Source organism: Solanum lycopersicum, chromosome 10 (genome assembly GCF_036512215.1).
Source record: "Solanum lycopersicum chromosome 10, SLM_r2.1".
NCBI lineage: Eukaryota > Viridiplantae > Streptophyta > Magnoliopsida > Solanales > Solanaceae > Solanum > Solanum lycopersicum.
Window position 1 is genome coordinate 26,686,525 of NC_090809.1, and position 21,372 is coordinate 26,707,896.

The 21,372-nt window shown below is 31.9% G+C and overlaps 1 pseudogene; it reads left to right on the forward strand.

Annotated features, from left to right (window-relative positions):
• The first annotated feature begins 8,500 nt into the window (after window positions 1-8,500).
• LOC112940122 (uncharacterized protein At4g06598-like) lies at window positions 8,501-11,049 on the forward strand (annotated as a pseudogene).
• The last annotated feature ends 10,323 nt before the right edge of the window (window positions 11,050-21,372 follow it).

Consider the following 21,372-nt stretch of genomic DNA (forward strand, 5'->3'; position numbering starts at 1 on the left):
AAACAAGGCAAATTTTGGCATTGCCACTTATTTCATTTTATTTTGTGGGTTTGAGATATTTATTTTTATTCACTCGTCTATCTTTTGAAAAAAATACAACAATTGTTTGTATAATTTAGTTAATATAATTATGTATTAAAGTTCACTATATACATATTACAAGTGAAGTTTTGGTTAAAGAAAATATTTTTATTTTTCATTTCATTAGTTTATTTTGAAATTTTATATTATAATTGAAAATTTTAACTTGATGGTCGGTCATTTTTAAAATCATCTCAATTGTATTAGTTTATCTTCGGTATTGGTATGATTAGATTAAATTTTCATTTTTAATTGAAATATCACCTCAAAATATACTACTAAAATATTTCTGTCACAAATATATTTTTGAAGAAACACGTTAATTCTTCATCAATACGACAAAAATGTAAAACCTTGTTGTCGTATTGTTTGTTCTTAAACATTTAATAAAAGTGTTTGCACATGTTTTATTGTATTGTTTGATAGAGTATCTATTATGATATCTTTTAATTTTGAACTTAATTAAGCAAAATTTAATTAAAGAACAAAAACTCAAAGTTGTCTAGTCACTAAAGGCGTATTACTTAGGCTATATTTGTAATTAAAAATTATTATGAAATATATTTATATATTGTTAATATATAAATATAAGTATGTGCATAAGGTTATTCGATTCGGTTTCAAAACTTTCAATTTTTTTCATAAATTAAAAAGATTATCCCAATTATTTGGGATGTTTATACACTTAAGGTGTATTTGATTTTCTCATGTGTTTGGTTGAGACAAAAGCTTTGGAAAATGTTTCCAATCAACTCATTTTCCTCAAAATAAAAAAAAATGACTCCTCTCAAAATCTAAGGAAAACAATTTCCAAAACTCTATCCAACTTCAAATTATTTTTTTTTTTTTGAAAAAACATCAATTTCTAAAAAAATAAGTTTGTTTTTAAAAAGTATTTTCGATTTAAAATTTTGATTTTTTCCTCCTCTACCCTCGACCTCCCACTCCACCTCCCAAAATAAACCTAGCCTCCACCCTTAGCCCTGCCCCCCCCCCTCCCTCCCCAGCACACTTACCCCAAAAAAACCTACCCTCCCAAAAAAAAATTAAGTTTATTTTTAAAAAATATTTTCAAATTCAAATTTTTGTTTCTTCACCCCCTACCTCGACCCCAACCCCACCTCCCAAAATAAATCTTCATTTTGTTTTAAAAAAATATTTCAACTTCAAGTTTTTGTTTTTTCACCCCTACCCCCCCCCCCCCTTTACCCCACCACCAAAAAAAATATTTTTAAAAAATATTTTAAATTTTATATTTTACTTTCCCTATATATATATATATATATATATATATATATATATATATATATATATATATATATATATATATATATATGTATGTATGTATATACATATACATATTGAATTTCAAAAATTATTTTCTACTCTAGTAAAATTAAAAAATATTTCTCAAAAATATTTTTCATTCATAATCAAACACTAAAAATCATTTCCTAAAAATATTTTCTATTCATCAATCAAACATGAGAAAATAAGTCATAAATCTACTTATTTTCGAGAAAAACGTTTTCGTTCCTACCAAACACACCCTTAATTAAAAATCTACAATTTCGTTTAAAAATTAACATAAATGGGTCAAATTTTCATAGTGTTTTGATAGGGGAAAACAATGGTGGCCTTTAAAGGAATTTGGTGAAAGATTGAGGATGAGAGTATAAAAGTGTGAAGAAGGCATCTCGTTTTCCCCTTCCAACATGAGACGAGAAGGAGAAATAAGTAGATAGATTCACACAGCAACTACTTACTGTAGAGGAAGAAAAAAGAAGAATCTGTAGTCGCAATACATTCCGCAATATATTGCGTTGAGATCTTCATTATTTTCATCGGTAAACATTTTGTTTTTTCATTGGTAAGTTAGTATGCTAAGCCTGATTCAATAGTAGATAGATGTTTAACGTAGACATAATCTCTTATTGTATTTGTATTTTTAGGTTAGTCGTATTGCGTGATTTTTACTAGGTTAGGTGCCTATATAAATGTTTGATTTAGAGAATCCACCTAAATGTGTGATTTGAGTTGAACCTTAGGGCAAATTCAACAAGTAAGAAAAGATTATTTAGGTGTTTACATCAACTGATTCAGTTGTGATGGTTATGTAAATCAGCCTTCCTATGTTGATACATCTTTCAACACTTCATCTCCTATCACTTCCAACTTCTTCATCAAATTATGTTGTGTTGAACTTGCCGCTAGCTTCGTTTCAAATATGGAATCAACTCAACTTTATATTTCCTTTGACATAGGATCCTTTTACTGGATCTCAATACCCCTATCTCCAATAAGATTTGATGCAAACCACACTATTTTATATGATCATTAGATCATCAACATATATCACGATAGCTACAAAGTCTCTCTTTTGTTCTTTGTAGACAATTATTAGTTATATAAACTCTTGGAGTATCCAACATGAAGCTCCTATAATTAAGTTTTATATCCCATTCACTTGATGCTTGTTTCAAACCATACAATGATTTTCCTAACTTGCACACTTTGGTCTCCTTGTCTTGTTTCATGAATCCCTAAGGTGATTCCATGTACACTTCATACAAGTCTGCTTGTACGAAAGCATTGTACACATCCAGTTGGTGCATGCCTACCTTTTAGATACTTCAAGGCAATGTTTAATCTCATAGTTACCATTTTGGCAAAAGGAGAGAATGTCCCATCATAGTCCAATCTTTCCTTTCGGTTGTATTATTTTTCTACAAATCTAGCTTTAAAACTTTTTAACTTTTCCATTAACCTTGAACTTTATTTTGTACATCCATTTTCAGCCAATTGCATTTTATCATTTGGGTAGATCCACAAACATCCCATGCCTTTTTATCTTCCGAAGCTTTGATGTCCAATTCCACTGCGTCAATCCACCTCTTATCGTTTGAAGTTGCTGTGAAGTGTTGTGAATGTGAGAGTGTTGATATTTTCTAGGAAATGCTTGTATTTTATGCAAAGTCTATTGTATGGAAGTTAATCAGATAGTGGATACAGTGTTACTCCATCGTTCTTCTTAGTGGTAACATAGTCTGTCAACCATAAGTGTTCCGCAGCTCTTCTGTCAGATTTTTTCATCGCTAGGGCCGAGTGGCATGTCTAATAGGCTTATGCATTGGTTCAACTGGTTCTGCAAGTTTAGGTTTCATTGGTTCAACAACTTCAGGTTCAGTGGAAAGTGGTGCTCCTTCTGTTGTTATATTCCCAACTCATCAACAGTGAAAAGAGATCTAGGAACAGGGGCTACAACATCTTCTGGATTTTCTAGTAATTTTTCAACAACATCTTCTAGTAATGGTTAAGGATAATCTAACTTTCTCCCTCTATAATGAAACATAGAGGCTGGATCACTTGTGTATGAGAAGAAGCTTAAGCAAAGGGAAATAGATGCCTCCTTAAAGATGACATCTCTGTAAAAAGAAATTATTAGTGGATATATCAAGAAACTTATAACTTATGTTGCTTGACTTCTTCAATAATGTCAAGGGGTGTGTATCTAATTCGCCAAAACTAGTGTATTATTGGAGAGTCCGACAAGGGTGTGGAATCAAAAGTGAAGAATCCACGAAACTTAGCTTATAGCCGTTGTGAGTTTCTAAATATCGCATAAAGTGTTTCTATCTTGAAAACTTGTTCTCTCTCACCATCATGGTGGCATAAAACAAGCATCCAAAATACTTGTGTGAGCAACTACAGGTGGTCTTCTGTATAACATTTCATAGGGTGTCTTGCTATAAAAAATCATAGCAATTAGCCTACTGATTATATAAACAACAATGGTAATACACTCTTTTAGAACTTAGTTGCCATATGTGCTTGAAACTTCAGAGCTTTGTTTGTATCTATTCTCTCTCTACCGCTCTATTTTTGTTGGGGAGATAACCAAAACTACTTTGATGTATGATTCAATAAGCATCAAACATATGAGTGCATTGCGTATTACGGACCTCCACTCCCATTGTCTGGTTTAATAATCTTTAGTACAATATCAAACTGTGTTCTCGACATAGAATGATAAAAATAATCTTATGTAAGATTACAATAACATCACCTATGTATCTGCAGCAAATGTATCCATGTATTTCTAGAACTGTCATCAACAAGTATCAGAAACAATGCTTCCTATTATGAGCAGGAGATTAATATGGCCCAAACATCTATTTGCAAAAGATGTAATGGTTTATCACTTCTAGTAGTTCTCCTTGGAAATATCAGTGTACTTTGCTTAGGTAGAGGAAAAATAGTTCAATCATTACTCACAGCCAAATCAACAGTTTTATGCTAAAAAACATTACATTTTTCATTGTATTAATAGAGGCATGGAATAATCTTCTATGCCAAGACTTCCTCTGTAGCTTCCTGGACTGTTGTAGTAGACACATGCTTCAATATTCATTTTGTATGTGCACCTTCCATATTTACTTGATGGCTTGATGCATAGTATCATCCTCCTTCTGCATGTTCAGAACTTGTCTACATCAGAATTGTCACTGCTGCTTTTTAATTTATGTATTTGTGCCAACTTTTCATTTCCAAAGGTACCAGCCACATAATGAGTTGCATATTGCCTTTTTGACTTGAACTCTGCTTATCATCCTACAAATTTGTAGCAGTTTTCTTTCAGATGACCTGTTTCGTTACAGTAATGACAGTCGTGTATGGTTTCTTGCCATTATAAGTTTTCTGACACCTGTTTCCACAACAACATTATCTCCTTTACTTCCTAATGCTGGGAAAGGACTAGACTTCTGACAATTATCCTCAATTATTATTGCATATGTTTGATTATGTGTCATTTTAGTAGTTTTTATTAGAATCTGGCTCCTCGCTTGGTTGTAGGAGTTATTCAATCCACTGCGGAATTGAAGTAACCTCTGTCTATGCAAATGCACCATATAATCCTTTGAGTTTGCATATCCAAATCCTGATGATGGCACTAATGCATCATATTTTGCTCAAGTTTCCTTAAAGTTGGTAAAATATGTTGCGACAGAATCAATACACTGTAAAAAATCGTTACAATTTCCCTATATAAATGAGAAATATGCACTCGATTAATCTTATCAATCTCCTTAATATCTTCCCACACTAGATTAGTATTTGATGCGTAAATTATTCTTCTAAGAACGTACTTTGGCACCGTACTGATGATCTAGGAGAGTTCAATTGCATTGCATGTCTCTCGTTCCTCGTGAAATTCTATTTTGAATGAACTTTTGTTGCGAGTATTGGTTACAAACCACAATTTTCTCTTAGTTTGAAGAGTAATTCGCATCGATTGTTTCCAATCCATAGTTTTCTTAAACTGTGAGTTGTGTCGGAATTAAAATCAAATCAGGAGTATTAGAAGGATGCAGAGACACTGGGTCAAAACTTTTCATAGCCAGCGCATGACGAGTTTCTTCTGCTCTGCTACTATGTGACTTGAGCTCGAGCTGAAGTTCTGACTAAGAAATCTTAAGTCAAACCCAAATGTGTGAGAGAAGACAAGCGAGAGAAAAAGAAAATATCTTGGAAAAGTAAATCGTGATTATATCATCAAATGAAGTGATCACATTTTCTATATATACACATCTCCTAAGCATGACTTATTTAACTAATTCCTTGAAGTAATTGTAACTAGCTCTAGCAATTATTGACACCTGGCTAACCAGAGTTCTAACCTCTTAGCCACACCTAAATATGGTTTATGTACAGTTTTATTTAACAAGGTTGACGCCAAGTAGTTGTTGTTGGTTTCACATTGGGTTTCCACGATATAGGGACTTAGTGAAGAGAGATTGATCAAAATGCCTAGAAAGGTAGCAAAGTGCCTATTTTCCTTGTTCTTTTTTTTTAAAAAGTAACATTTGCATATCAATCATCAGCTTAAAGATCGTATCCAGAATTTTTAAATCATATCCTCCCTCCGCACTTGTTTTGTCTTGGCATAAGCAAAAGATAAAGAAAAGGAAAGAAGAAAAAGAAAACTTTCTGTCGATCCTTCTTCATATTTATAAGGACCCTAGAATGTTTACAATAGCCATAGGGTCATCTATATACTCTGAACTACGCTAGTAGCAAAAAGTGATAATGCAGTTCATTTCAATCTTGTGCAAAGGGCTGCTTTTGTTATTAAAACTCCTAGAATTCCTTTCTTTCCGTATTGTTCACCAAATAACTGCTTGGACAATTTTCAATCTACTCGTCTGTGCTTCCACTGCCCTCCGTATTCCAGGTTTCTAGAGCCTGTCCTGTTTGTCCTTTTGAATATATTTTTTTTAAATGGGTAACTTGCTAAGTGTCTTTTTCTCTTAGAAGGAAAGTTTGACCGTTTGAGAGTCTTAAAATGCAGTTTGAGTTATCTTGGATAGAATATTTGTTCACTAATTTAATAGTGTTTCCAGATGCATACCTAAAGAGATGATATTGTTGAAAGCCTTATTGTCCTGCTATGTGTGGTTTTCAATTTTTAAATGACAACTCCTTTCACAATCTCTTCAATTGAGGCAGGGACTTGATTTTAAGGCTTTGATTGTTCCGAAGTCACAGGCAGATTTCTCGGTTATCAAAAAAAGGCAGGGATTTAATTTATATCCTTGAAGTTGGATGACTTGAGCTACTTGTTTTTTAGGGATCTAGAGATGCCTTGGCTGATACGTAATGTGCTCTTTCAAACACTTTAGCAAAGTTTTCCTTTGCCTACTGCTAAAGCAAGAGAAGATGCACTTTCATTCTTACACTCTAAACGAAATCGATGCCATTTTCTCCTGAGTTGAACAAATATGTAATACGATTTCTTAGAGATTGATTCAAAATTTGTACCTGTCCACCAACATGTTTTGACCACTGTTAATATGACTTTGATGAAATACGAAAGCTAGAACGTCAAAAGAACGTCCGATTCCAAAACTGTTGAAATTTCTTCTGAATTACAGGCCCAAATTCAGGCCTATTCATAGCTTCCTATTTCAAAGTTATCAAATGGTGTTTGTTGTCCATTTGAATAAGGTGGTATATTATTATGTATTCTACTTGCTTCTTTCCCTTGTAATTGATTTTATTATAGTGGACTCTTTCCTTAAAATAATAGCATATTTATTATAAATTCTTGGTACATGGAGCTGTAACCAGATAGTCAGACTTTGATTTGTGGCTAACAGAGTATTCGGATGAATTTTTGGATTCCCACATGTTGTAACATTTAATCTTATTTCCCTAGTCTTGCTCAAAAAAAATCTTCTTTCCCCGGATAATGAAGAGAAAAACAAAAGAATTGCCAAAGAAGATGGTAGTTCTTCCTTTTGAGCAAAGGTAACTGTGTATTCACTATGTACTCATCATCAAGGATAATGAGGAAGTCACTTACACCCAGAGGGCACCATTCCAGCTAAAAACAAAAGTAGACTAAGTGGTTGTACAATTTCCCTATGAAATCAACAAAAATTTCTATATCCCCTACTCCATTCTGTTTACACCAAAAATAAAGTAGATAAATACTATTTATCTTGATATTCTGCATGTTGTTGAATTTGTCTTCAAAACCTCTTGCATTTCTTTCCTTCAATAAGGTCCACCAGATTCATGCAAGTATCATTTCCCACCAGTCCTACGATTCTCTTTTTCCAATCCCTTTCCAACTGTTAGCATTCCTCAGGTAGTTTTTGGAATGTGCACTTTAAGCAAACAGAAGAGCATGTTCCACAGATTTTCCGTTGTTTTGTAGTGAAGAAACAAATGACTATTTAATTATGCATGCAATGTACACATAAAACACCTTGAGCAAATTTGTCACCTCTTTTCTGTAGTACGTCATGAGTTAGGAAAGCTTTCATACGCACTAACCATACAAAACAAGATATTTTTTGGGGGGAATTTTGGTTTTCAAGATAAGCTTCCAAGGCCATGTTGTGGACTGTGTATGGGTAGCTTTCTTGTTCCTGTAGCATGACTTCACAGTGAACATGCCCTTGTTGTGAAGCTTCCATATTGTTCCTACAGCTACATCAGATAGTCTAGGAAAGTTGTTTAGTGTCAACAGAAGACTTGCAACTCTATCAATTTCCCAGCCATATAATGCTTTTCCAAATATAAAATTCCTGCCTAGTGGGCTCTCCATACCTGGGCTATTCTGGCTCTTTTCTATTAACTAAGGATGAAAAAATCAGGATATAAAGTTTTTAAACACTCCTCTCCTATCCAAAGCTCCCCCCAAAATTCTATCTTCAAACCATTACCCACTTTTAGTGCTGTGTTGCTACGAAACTAAGGCCAAACTCTTCTGATTGTTTTCCAGACACTACAACCATAATTTCCCATAACTTCAATATTTCAGTGGTTTTGGAGGCCATATTTCTCCGTGATGACACTTTTCCATAAAGGTGAATCCTCAGAATAGAACCTCCATAGCCACTTTTGAAATAAGCATGAATTTTGCAGGCTTATCTTCTTGATTCCAAAACTTCCTTGCTTCTTATTAACAGTAACAACATCCCATTTCACTAGATTATTGCCTTTGTTTTCCTTTTTGCCATTCCATAGAAAGTTCTTCTAAGTTGATTGATTTTCTTCACAACACTTTTAGGGATGGCAAAATAAACTCATCATGTAGGAGTGAAAGGAATCCAGCACTGACTTACAAGTGTTAGTCTTCCTCCTAAAGACAAATATTGGCTTTTCCATCATGCCAATCTTTTGTCACACCTCTCCAGAACTTCACTCCAGATCTCATGTTTTTTATCTTAGCACCCTAAGGAAGACCAAGCTCTTTTGCCAATTAACATGTAGACCAGATATGCCTTCAAAATGGTAAGAATGGCCCTGATCTGTCGTATTTAAGAAATGTCAGCTTCACAAAAGATGAGGCAGTCATATACATATATAGCAAGTGGATAGTCCCATTACATTATCTCTAATGCCTTGAGTTTGAGCCTGGAAATCCCTCAACCAACCATTTGTGTTTGACCTCCTGGCATGTGGTTCAGTCCCTCAAAGGTTAAGATAAGCAAAAAGGAAGATAAGGGGTCCCTTTGCCTCAATCCTCTTTGGCACTGTAAAAATCCTTCATTGTTGCCATTAATGATTAGAGAAAACTCCACACTAGGTATACAAAACCTTAGCCAGGTGATCAATTTCCTCCCAAATCTCATATCTTGCAGTACTTTAAATAAATTTCCAATTGCCATGATAAGAGGTTTTATCACTGTCATGTTTGCAAAGAATCCTTGGAACCTTTTGCTTCACCCAAGATCCACCAATTCATTTGCTAAGAGTGAGGCATCTGTAATTTGTCTACCCTTCAAGAATGCCATCTGATGTGCATGTACCAGCTTCCCCACAACAGACTTTAACTTTTTTGTGATGAATTTGGAGATTATCTTGTAGACACCTCCAATCAAATATATCGGTCTAAAATATTTTAGCTCTTCTGCACCCGCCTTCTTTGGTATTAATACTATGAATGTAGAATTAAAGGATTTTTTCAAACATCTACTTCTGATGGAAATTTTGAATAGTCCCCATCAGGTCATCCTTTAAAATTTCCCAACAGACTTTAATGAAACTCATTCTGAAACCATTAGGCCCAGGAGCTTTGTGTGTATCTGTTTATAATACGTGTGATGGCAGTTCTTCCTTGGAATATGTGTCTATTTGTTTTGTGTTCTTTTGCAAATTTAATGTGAGTATTTGTTCTTTTTTAATACATTCTTTAATCCTCTGTTGGTGATAAACACACATGTTCCTCACCTTCTGTTCCCTTCCTCCCCCCCTCCCCAAACCAAATCATTCTTAGTATCTTTAAATAAAGTGTCCATGAGTTTTTTTTCCATATCCTATTTAATTAGTTGATGCAGAAGCACACACGTTTTTCCTAATACTGTATAACTTTTATTCCATGATTGAGGTGTGCTATTTTCAGTTAGTGACATGAAGGTGCAGTATTAATTAGCAATGGGCCTTATCCATTTGGTATTAGGTTGGGAAACTAGCTTCTGTTGATTGGTTTATAGCATACAACTTTTCATATATCTGGTTAAACTTTGCCTCGTGATATAATGGGATTTGTTTCCAGTTAGATTTACTATTGTAACGTTAGCTTATTTTTCCATCTGACAGATTATATGTTTACCTTTCTTTTTTTCTGGTGGGTTAGAATAGATTGCTTGTAAATAATTTGCATTGATTTACATTGGTAATTTTGCGTTCTTATGTATGACACCAAGTGTTTCCTTTCTTTCTTTATTCGTTAGAAGGGATCTATTGTTCTTTGCTATGTCAAATTCAAAAGGACCGTCTAGCATGAGAAATATGATGTACAATGGAAAGAGCTCTTTACTGCCTCCTAAAAGTCCATTTCCTAGCATATCTCCTTCATATGTAGATTTTTTCCCTAGTTCTGCTTTCAACCAAAAGGACAATTCAAAATCCAGAGATGGTTTCACCCCATCAGCGTACGTCTTCTGAAAGTTGTCTTATAGAGGAGGAACCATCTTGGTTAGATGATCTTCTTAACGATCCGGAAACTCCTGTACGCAGAGGTGGCCATCGACGTTCATCTAGTGACTCCTTTACATGTTTTGATGCTTCTAACATTGCAAACTTAGATTACATAGCTCAAGATGATAACAAATTCAGAAATTTAACTCATGCCCCTTCCTGGGGATCCCAAGACTTTGATTATTACCAAAATGCTCGGCATGCAACATTTCATGTTGATCAAAATTCCTCAAACCGATCGAAAAGTAAGGCAAGGGATGTATCTCCAAATGCAATACCACATCCCCGTGGCCTTTCCCCTTTTAGAGAAAATGTGAAGACTCACAGCTTGGGACCATCATGTCCTCCACAAGAAGGAGAGAGGCCGAAATATGCAGGAAGTGATCAGCAAGATTTAGTTGAATCTATCCCTCCTGATCCAAAGGGATCTGGTGAAAGAAATCTGCACCTGAAACTGACACGAAACGTGCAAAGTAGCAAGTGTAACTAGCTCAGATGCCCTAAAGGAAATAGTTGTAAAGTACTTTGTATAGTTTTTGTATATTGAAATTTGCAAGAAATCATAGTTCCTGTAGCAGCAGTAATTCATAGAATTCTTAGTTTCTGTTTATGGTATGTTTCTTTGTTTATGCTTTCATGAGTTGTCTATCATTCTGCTTTGTTTTTATCGCATGCCATACTATCAGTTTACTGGATGTTTTGGTTAGTTGGAGGATTATAACTAGGATAGTTGAGATCTATAAATGGGATTCTAACTTACATCAAGAATTAATCTTTTAGCATTTTTTACTTTTTTTGGAAATTGATTTTTCAGCATGTTGTTTTCTTTTGAATCTCTTAATAAATGCAGTGATAATAAGTCTTGTGATTCTGAGTCTATACCTTCTAAAACTTTGAAGATACTATACACTGAACAGGATTCGGCCTACAGCAAAAGTAGTAGCGTAGTCTATGCTCTTTGAATTTTTCGAGGGATGCCTATGGTGTTCCAATCTTACCAATCCATAGATATTGAGGAAAATAGGTGGATTTAACATTTAACAACATATCCGTTTATTTTTATACACACAGACACACACATATATATTTCAGGAACATTTCTTCATCCCTCCACCTAAACTTACTTGACTATGTTCTTTTTCTTTTCTCCTGAAGTTGCAGGACCCTTTTCCTAAAAGTAATATTTCCTATCTTCATCAATTCAATTTAATGCAAAGATATTAAGTTATTATTTTTGACAAAGATAAGTATATTAAATGTGAAGCACTAAGGGAAAGGAAGTTCTGGATTATGTTCAAGTGAGCAAAAAAACAAAAGAAAATCCTTTTCTAATCTTGTAGGGATTCTAATAGGTTTAGTATTGAGTCCAACTCATTGACAAGTTCCTCTTTACACAAAAAATAAAATAATCAAAATTCTGCAATTAAACTTGGCCTGTTTGATTTGATTTTATTTGCCTTCACAACATCTAGTAATGCTTTCCTTACATGTGGTCTGCAGATATACTAGATGGAATATATTCCACCACAATGACTTCTTTTTCCTGTTGCCCCTGATCAGATAGATTTGTCGTAGCTCGCAGTTACTTTACAATGTAAAAGAAGATTATTTACACTTTCAGCTTCCTTTCCATATAAATGTCATCTAGTACAGAAAATGTTACCCATTCTTTGGAGATTGTCTTGTGTCTAACATTCCTTCTTTGCCACCATCCAAGAGAAACAATCCACTTTTAGTGGGGCTTTTGTTTTCCAAAGTTTTCCAATGCAAAGACGTAACTAAAACTCCCTCTGTTTCAAATTATGTATCCTATTTTTACTTGATACAGAGTTTAAGAAAAAAAAAGAGACTTTTGAATTTAAAGATGTTAGATATACACCAAATGCCCTGTAATCTTGTGGTCTTAAACATGCCACGTGGATAGTTGGAATTAAAGATTTTCTTGAGACATTCTTTTTGAAGTGGACTGAAAAGGAAAGTAGGACAAACAAATTGAAATGAGGGAGATTTATTTTTCTATTTATGTGCATTATACTGAAGAAATTACTCCGCTATTGATGCACGTTAAATATTATTTAGTATACCTCTCTTACTAGCTTTAATGTATCAAATTACACAAGACATTTTCTTAATCTTCAGACCAATCAAATGTTCATTCATTGTCTAATTAGATTGGTTGGGCAGGGGGAGCATTTTGATATAGGTGTGGAAGAATATGATTGATCTTTAATTTATATGGGATTTGCCAACTGATTCACTTATCTGCTATTTGTGTTATTTAGTTGCACATTGCCCAGATGTCATTTAACATATTATGAAGTTTCCTAAAGAGAAGGTGCCATGTAATGCAGACACTTTGCCCAGCGGTCACGTGTTCGGAAGCTTCAATACATATCTTAACTGGAAAGAAATGTACAAGTTCTACAGGCATGTGAAGCTTTAAGTAATATATTCTGACAAATCAATGGATGATAGATGTTGTATTTTATTAGAAATGTTGATTTGATAATTTACTCAAGGTTGAAGGTTGTGAAGTGTATCCGGAGCTTGAATTCCTTAACCAGCAGAATCTTATTCTCAGCATGGAGAATAAAGCCCTAAAGCAGCGGTTAGAAAATTTAGCTCAAGAACAAGTGATAAAGTATTGTAAGTTTCTTTGCTATCTGTTATACTTTACTGTTGTACCTGTTATTTCGAGTGCTTGGACTTGTGTTATAAAGTAGATTGACATATATAATGAGTCGTAACGTAAATAAAGGTTGACTTAGGTTCATATGAGCTGGGAAAGTGGGTTTTGTTTTCCTAAAACTGAATGCACATTGGAGGAATGGGGATACCTTGTGGTAATTCCAGAAACCACTATTTTTTGTGGATAAATTATGTCCTGTAATTCTATAACTACAATGAATTTATGATTTTCTTATAGCTTATTTAGAGGTGTATATGCAGTGGCATACTTTATTCTTACTGTCTATCACTTTTTTTAAAAAAAACCCACAAACATCTGCTTATTATAAAAGTTGTTTTAACTTTGGAAAATAATGTTGGAAATAATAACTATTAAAAAAGCAGGAGAGTTATTGGAGTTCATTCAACCCAAACTATTGTGCTTCTGGGAGATGACCAAAGTTGTTATCTGTTATTCCAATTGATGACAGAACTAGGTCAAATTTGAGGAACCCAAAAAAAAAATCCATTGCAAAATAATCATTGGTTTTTAGATTCTATTCTGAGGTTTGGGGGGGGGGGTTCCCTCTTTGTGCTTTAGGCCTCCAACATTAGAACATTTACCTTTAGAAGAAAGTAAGAAACAAAAAGAAAAGTGGCTACCGTCCTGTTATAACTAATAAATAATGAGGTTATATATAATTTAATAGTTTACTGTTGGCTCTCTGCTTAAAGGACATCGCAAAATCTACCTTTACTAAATGCATTTGAGTAATTACACTTATAAATTTTTTAGAGGCTAACTTTTACTTGATCATGGCTGAAGAACTTTCGTAGTTTAAGTATGTACAGTTCAAATAGGAAAAAACTTTTGTTTTTTGGGATAGTGGGTGAGTAAAAAAGTAGCAACGTTTTTATTTTGGTGAAAGCTACTACTGATAATGTAGTAGGAAGTTCATTTTATTATCTTCTTGGGGAACTAAAGCGTGTGAATATTGTGCATAGTGGAGCATGAAGTCCTAGAAATAGAAAGAGGAAGATACGAGTATTATATCAGCAACACAAATGCCACAGTCGCAGCAATCATCTTCTAGCCATCGGCGCACCAGCAGTAGGGATCTTGATCAACAATCTGCAGACCTGTGTTTGAAACAGAAAGAGGGGATGTGAGTGTAGGTAGGAGGTAATTTTATTGTGCATGACATGATAAAAAAAAACTCTTGTCAACGACTTTGTTTGTGATATTTTTATGTGCACCTGATGGTCAATGCTTGGGAATAACATTTGGTGGCAGTTGACTCACCTGAGGTGATAAATCTGTCTGTTGTAAAATTTCTCAGCCATTTGTTCCATCATTTTTACCTTGTTGGGGTAGATTTTCATGAACATTGAATTGTAAGCATCATATGGACCTTATTATTTCCTTTCTTCATTTATGCTATGAAAGCATTCTGTTTTCCCTCTTGTTAATGGTACACGCCAAAACCAAAATAAACAAGAAATTCAAGTTTGAAGTAATTATTACAGCCATATTAGATCTTCTGGATGGGGAAAGTGAATTCTCTGGTAGGATATACCAACAATTATATGAGTAGACACTTCTGTATAAATATAAATACATTATAAATGGTCCAGTCTTAAGTCAATATCAATTATGGCATATTTAATAATTTACATTCATAGTCATTTTGCATCTTATGAATAGACCATCTGTAAATATGCTAGTGATTTAAGGTATTCCAAACTCTTCTTTCATAAAATTTTCAAATCAACCATTCTATAAAACATAGAGAGCATATGTTAACTGGGAGACTATGTTTTTTTCCCCTTAAACTGAAGATTCCCCATATAAACCATATCTAAATATCTGACATAAAAGAAGACGAAAAATTAACATCTCACCCATATTTAAGAGGATAAATATCAAATTGTAATCATACTCTTTAAAAATGAACTACTTATAACATATTATTATCATCTTATAGCACATCAATAATAATATATTAATTAAAAAAATATTTAAAAATAAACAATTTATAGCATATTATAATCAAGTTATAACATATTAACTAACAATATATTAATAAAAAAATTTATTATTTAACTAATAATTATTATGTTTCAATAATCAATTTCATTTATTCACTTACCTTTTATCAACAAAACCTTTTAAATTATTATTGATTAATCAATTACCTTTTAAAGTATAAATAATAAATTATTAAATATTAATCAATTACCTTTCAATGTTTTTAATATAAATAATAAATTATTATTTATTAAATATTAATTAAACTTCATATTATGTAGTTACCTTCTAAAAAATAAAATCTAAAAATTAGGAATTTGATTTTAATTAATTTCATATTATATGGTTTCCCAATAACTACCCACCCCCATATCAACCAATATACTTTTATCTTTCTCCAATATACTCAACCTCTCCCATATTTACATGCTTCTCTTTCTACCATATTAATTTTGCACATCTTTTTTCACGTTTCTCTCTCTATTAATCAATTGAAGACAGCACATGCTTCTCTCTCTATTAATTAATTAAAGATAAAAATCCATTCAAGCTTTAAACTTATTTTCCAAAATCAAATTAAGATTAAAATCCTTATTTAACAACATCTCTATCAATCTTTTACAAAATTAGATTTTTTATTTTTCGACCATCAAATTTGCGATATTGCGTGATTTTTTGAAAATAGCGTGTTGTATAGATCATCAAACAGGTTTATTTCTTAAAGTTTTTATTTTTTTCTCTGATTCTTTTGTCAAATTATTTAATTTTTACATGTTGTTGCTTGATTTTAGGAAAAATTTACATTGTGTAGATAATGCAGGTTTCTTCAAGTTTTATATTTGTTTATGTCAAATTCTTTAATATTTATTTTTCTATAAATTTTTAGGATCTAGGTTGTTGAATACAGTGTATAAACCAAATACCCTAAGGAGATTCACAAGAGGTACAAACTATACCGGTAACTTCAAGGTTGAAATACTATCTTTTGATCTTATGTATAACTCTAATTCAATAGCAAATTTCAGGCTATACAGCTGTGATGAAATTAGAGAAGAAGTCGAATGATGAACTAGTAAGGTATAGTCCTTCTAAAAGGAAAGTAGTGTCAACGGTGAAAGCAATCGAAAAAAATTTTACAAGAGGAGGAAAAAAAAATATTTTGTCCCTGACATGATTGGAGAACCGGTTGTTAATGAAGAACAAGACGAACTGAGTGAAGAATCACATAGTTCATCAATTTCTTCTTCTTGTTCTCTTGTTGGTGTGTGAAACAAAGAGATGATTTTGACTTGTCACAAAAATCCAGCAGTAGAGAGCTTGTAACACTCATGTCTACATGTTGTATAAAATATATACTATATATAGCATAATATATTAACTGTTGTATTTAATGGTAGTATGGTTAAATGAATATTTGCACATTATTAAATGTCAATGATTTTTGTATAAATTTAGATTGCAATATGCAAAAATATATGAACATTGTATGAAAACTGTATAAATATTGTATAAATTATGAATGTCATATTGAACTTTGATATATGTAACAGAAACAAATGGTATATATATGAACATTGTATGAATACTATATGAACATTTTATGAATGGAAGTAAAGTTCAATGTATATATATAATGCATAAACATTGAATGAATTATGAATCCCTTATTGAACTTTGATATATGTAAAAGAAACAAATGGTACATATATGAACATTGTATGAATACTATATGAACATTTTATAAATGGCAGTATTGTTCAATATAATTTTATAATGTATAAACATTGTATGAATTATGAATGTCATATTGAACTTTGACATATGTACCAAAAACAAATGATATATATGTGACAATTTTTTACGAAATCAAACTTTATAAATGTCAATGATAACAACTGCGCTCAATAAAATAAAATGTGTTTCTAACATTCAAAACAACATCATAACAAATGTAACATTACGAAATCATTATTTTTGTACAAGATAATTTGAACATGTCTTTCTATTATGTCCAACTTGACGGCATCTACTGCAAGTCATTTTTGTCCTTTTGAATTTCACGTCAGCAAACCCCTTCCATCATTCAAGTTTTGGTATACCTATTGTACAAAATTAATACAAAACACATATTCTAATTTCATTAGAAACATATACTGTAATTTTGAAAAAATAAATAAATAGACTTTCATACACAAATGATACACGTTTCGTATAATCTTCATACACTATTAAAAAAAATTTAGACTTCAATATTACACAAATTTATAATTTGTTCATATAATTCATACACACTTCATACACAATTAATATATCATTCACTAACCTATACAGTACCAAAATTAAACAAACACGATACATTTTCAATACAAATAAATATAAAAATATATATTATAATTTAAAATAGAAACATATATTGTACGCCAGAATTTATCAAGTTACTAGAAAAAAAGAAAGTGAAATAAAGAAAGTGAAATATGCAACTATGAAAATATTCTTGGATTTTTAGAAAAAATGACTTACATGTTGAAAGCAATCTGAAAATAATCATGAAATTTTGGAAAGAAGACTACTTGTAACGTTGATCCAAATATGTTTGAAAATGACAATATGAAAGTATTCTGAAAATTCAAAAATATTTGTTATTATCCGGTTGAGTTTTTTAAGGAATTAATTCAAAAAATTATATTATTTTAACTAACTAGAGATATTTAAGGCAATGATGATAATTTGAAAATGTTTAATTTACCTAAAAATGTGCTAATCATATATTAAACTTTAATTAAACTCCCGTAAAAATGCAACTATTCATATTAAAAAACGTGCTACCTGCATTAAATGTAGCAATTTATAAAGAAACAAAAGTAATGCTAATAATTTATCTACCTTTAATTTAACTCAATAAAAAGTTAAACTCTTCAAATTCTCATGCGTGCAACATTGAATAAATGTAGTAATTAGACTGACAAAAGCCACTTAATTTATATTGTCATAAATTCTTAATCATTAAATTAATTACTCATTATCACTTTAATTTTTAATTAATTTTTAATAACAATTCTTTTAATAAATTATAGTTAACAATATAATTACTAATAAATTGTCATAGAGTGAGATATTAAATGCTACAAAATGAAATTGAAACTCTGTTGTCATAAATAATACATATAATGCTATATACAAAATTTACTCAAAGAAGAAACTGCGACTTTGCTTCAATATGGTAGTGAATAGGATAGTGTACCTAAATTCAACAATTCTACTTGATGGTAAGACATTAAAAGTGGGTTCAAATTTGGATATGATTCTTGATGAAATAAGGAAGATACATGGGATTTATGCTTCTATGGATATGAACAAAATTAAATAGTTCGTGAAGAAAAATTACTCCAATCAAGATATACAACGCTAGGAATTTGAAATGGTGTAGTTGGATTTGAAAAGTAAGAGTTCCTTCACAGATGTATAACAGTAAAGTAGAAAAATTGTGATGAAACTTCTCAAATATGAATTCAATCAATAGTTATATGCAATGGGTAGAATGTGTTGAACTCACTGAAACTCTTACATCGATAAATAGAAAGCACCCCACATAATGTAATGGTAACTGATAAAAATGATATAATAGATGACAGATTTCACAACGAGGTTAAAAAAAACAGTTATATATAAAAAGGAGATACTCCAGGATGTTGTAAATCACATTGATATCAAGGAGAAATTTTAGTTCAAATTTAAGCATTCAAGTTCAACGAGGTAATATACGAACTTCAACTTATGGTAACAATTTTTTCTAGCGTGTTGGTATCTGTTTCAGAATAGTTTTGTTGCTATGTTTGTTGTCACAAAACATATATTTCAAATATTTTATACTTGATATTCCAATATATAGTACATGTTATAAAGTATATAATATGTAATACTTGATATTAAGGTGGTGAAGAAGATAATCAAAAAGCTTGTAGTTTATATATATTATATACAATCAAGTAAATTATGTCCAAAATATACTTTATACATTCAAATAGTTTATACTGAAATATATTGTTATGTTGCAATTAGAGAATTATATAATATATAGACTTTGTATTGAGAACTACTCCACTTTTGTTGTCAAAAGTGTGGTGTTGTAAGCTCCACATTAAGAATTTGCTTCTGGATTCTGATGTTAGTAGTCTTTTTTGCTTCAACGGAGGAAACTTTGTATCCAAATACAGCGTGTAAGTAACACCTTTTATATATATATATATATATATATATATATATAATAAGCTTTTCGGGTTTTCCAAAAGGGAAACTTCACTCTGTTCTAAATAATGTAAGTCTTCATATTTAAGTTTCTAGTCAACTTCCCATATATGTAAATTATGTGTGTTTATTTTTATAAAATGTTAATTATTCATGTAAATTTATGAATATACCATGAATCTGTATTACTTAGTATATGGTTAGTTTCTTAGCTTCTTTAAGGTACCGATGGATTAACCTGTAAATTCCTAGGACATAGTCAGTTAAAGGTTCTGAGAATAGAACTATGGATAACCAAATTTCGGGTGTGGTTAAAGAAGATTACTTTTAAGAACAAAGGCTAAGAGAAAGAGATGAACAGTAATAATAGATTCATGAATGGACAGAGTCCATAAAAAAAGGAAGTTAAAACTAGAACCTAATATGATAATTACATAATAGAACAAGAGAGTGAAGGAGTACTGAGTAGGATTTTACAACATTAAAAGTTTAACGAAATTTATCATCTCGCTCTATTTTGTATTTGAAATATCACCATCAAATTATCGTTCTATTTTTGAAATATCACTCTATTTTGGTATCAGAGCCTTAGTCCTAAAAGACCTTATATGAAAAAAGATTATTATTTTAGAAAAACTTTTGCTTACCATAGAACTTTGATTTATAATAGACAACATTTAAAAATAGTTAAATTATATAAAAAAAATCATCAGAAAGTCAATTATTTACATTAAAATTAGGATTATCTTTAACTTATACATATAAAAATTCCGTAAAGACACTTAGAGAAACTCTTAGACAATCTCAACAACAAATTAGTGAAGAAATAAATCACGTAGAGTTTGAAATAAAAGACGTAATAGAAAGAATTAAAATAATTAAAAATAATCCTTATTATAATAATACTATAGTATAATATATGAGAAGACCATATAAAAATACTAGAGAATATAAAAAGGTTAAAAAAGAATTAAAGGAGTTATATGTAAAAGCAGATATATTACTAAAAGACCTAAAAACTACAAGCTTTAAAAAAGAAATAACTAATAAGTTTGTAACGACTTGTTAGTCGTTTTGAGCAGTAGAGTTTATTTCTGGTAATAACTGTCTGGGTCGACGGATCCCACGACAGGCCGTCATGGGCACGACGGACCGTCGAGGGGGTCTCGTTCCAAAACACTTAGACTCTGGAAAATTGGGTACTGAGAACAACTCTCTGAATTTCGCGACAACGTGGCAGGACGGACCGTCGTGGGAACGACGGACCGTCACCGACCCTTTAATAAAATTGAGTCTCTGAACTTCGCGACGACATGGCAGGACGGACCTTCATGGGCACGACGGACCGTCACAGACCCTTTAATAAAATTGAGTCTCTAAACTCTGTGACGACTCAGCAAGAAGGACCGTCGCAGGCACGACGGACCATCACAGGCTGCGTAACCCTGACTGGATCGGATTTCTGTTAAAAGTTTTAAGGGGCGTTTTGGACTATTCCTGCTTATGATTGTAAAGTTAGTGGTTTAATGTTAATAATTCAATTACTTGGGGGTTAAAGGAGACAACCTTGGAATAAATAGTGGGTTACTTTTACCATCTTTTGTACTTAATTATATGGTAATTAGGGTAAAAGAAAAAGAGTTGGAAGAAGAAAAAGAAGAGAGAAACGAGCGAGGGAAAGAGAAGAACGCAGAGGAAAGCAAAGGTTTTGGGGGATAGCTTTCTTGATCACGATCCTTCGGTGGAGGTAGGTTATGGTTTATGCTATTTCATAGTGAACTCTTAATAGCGAATGATATGTATTGGGTAGTATTGTGAAGTCTTCTATATGCTTAATTGTAAGCTTGCATGATGTGATT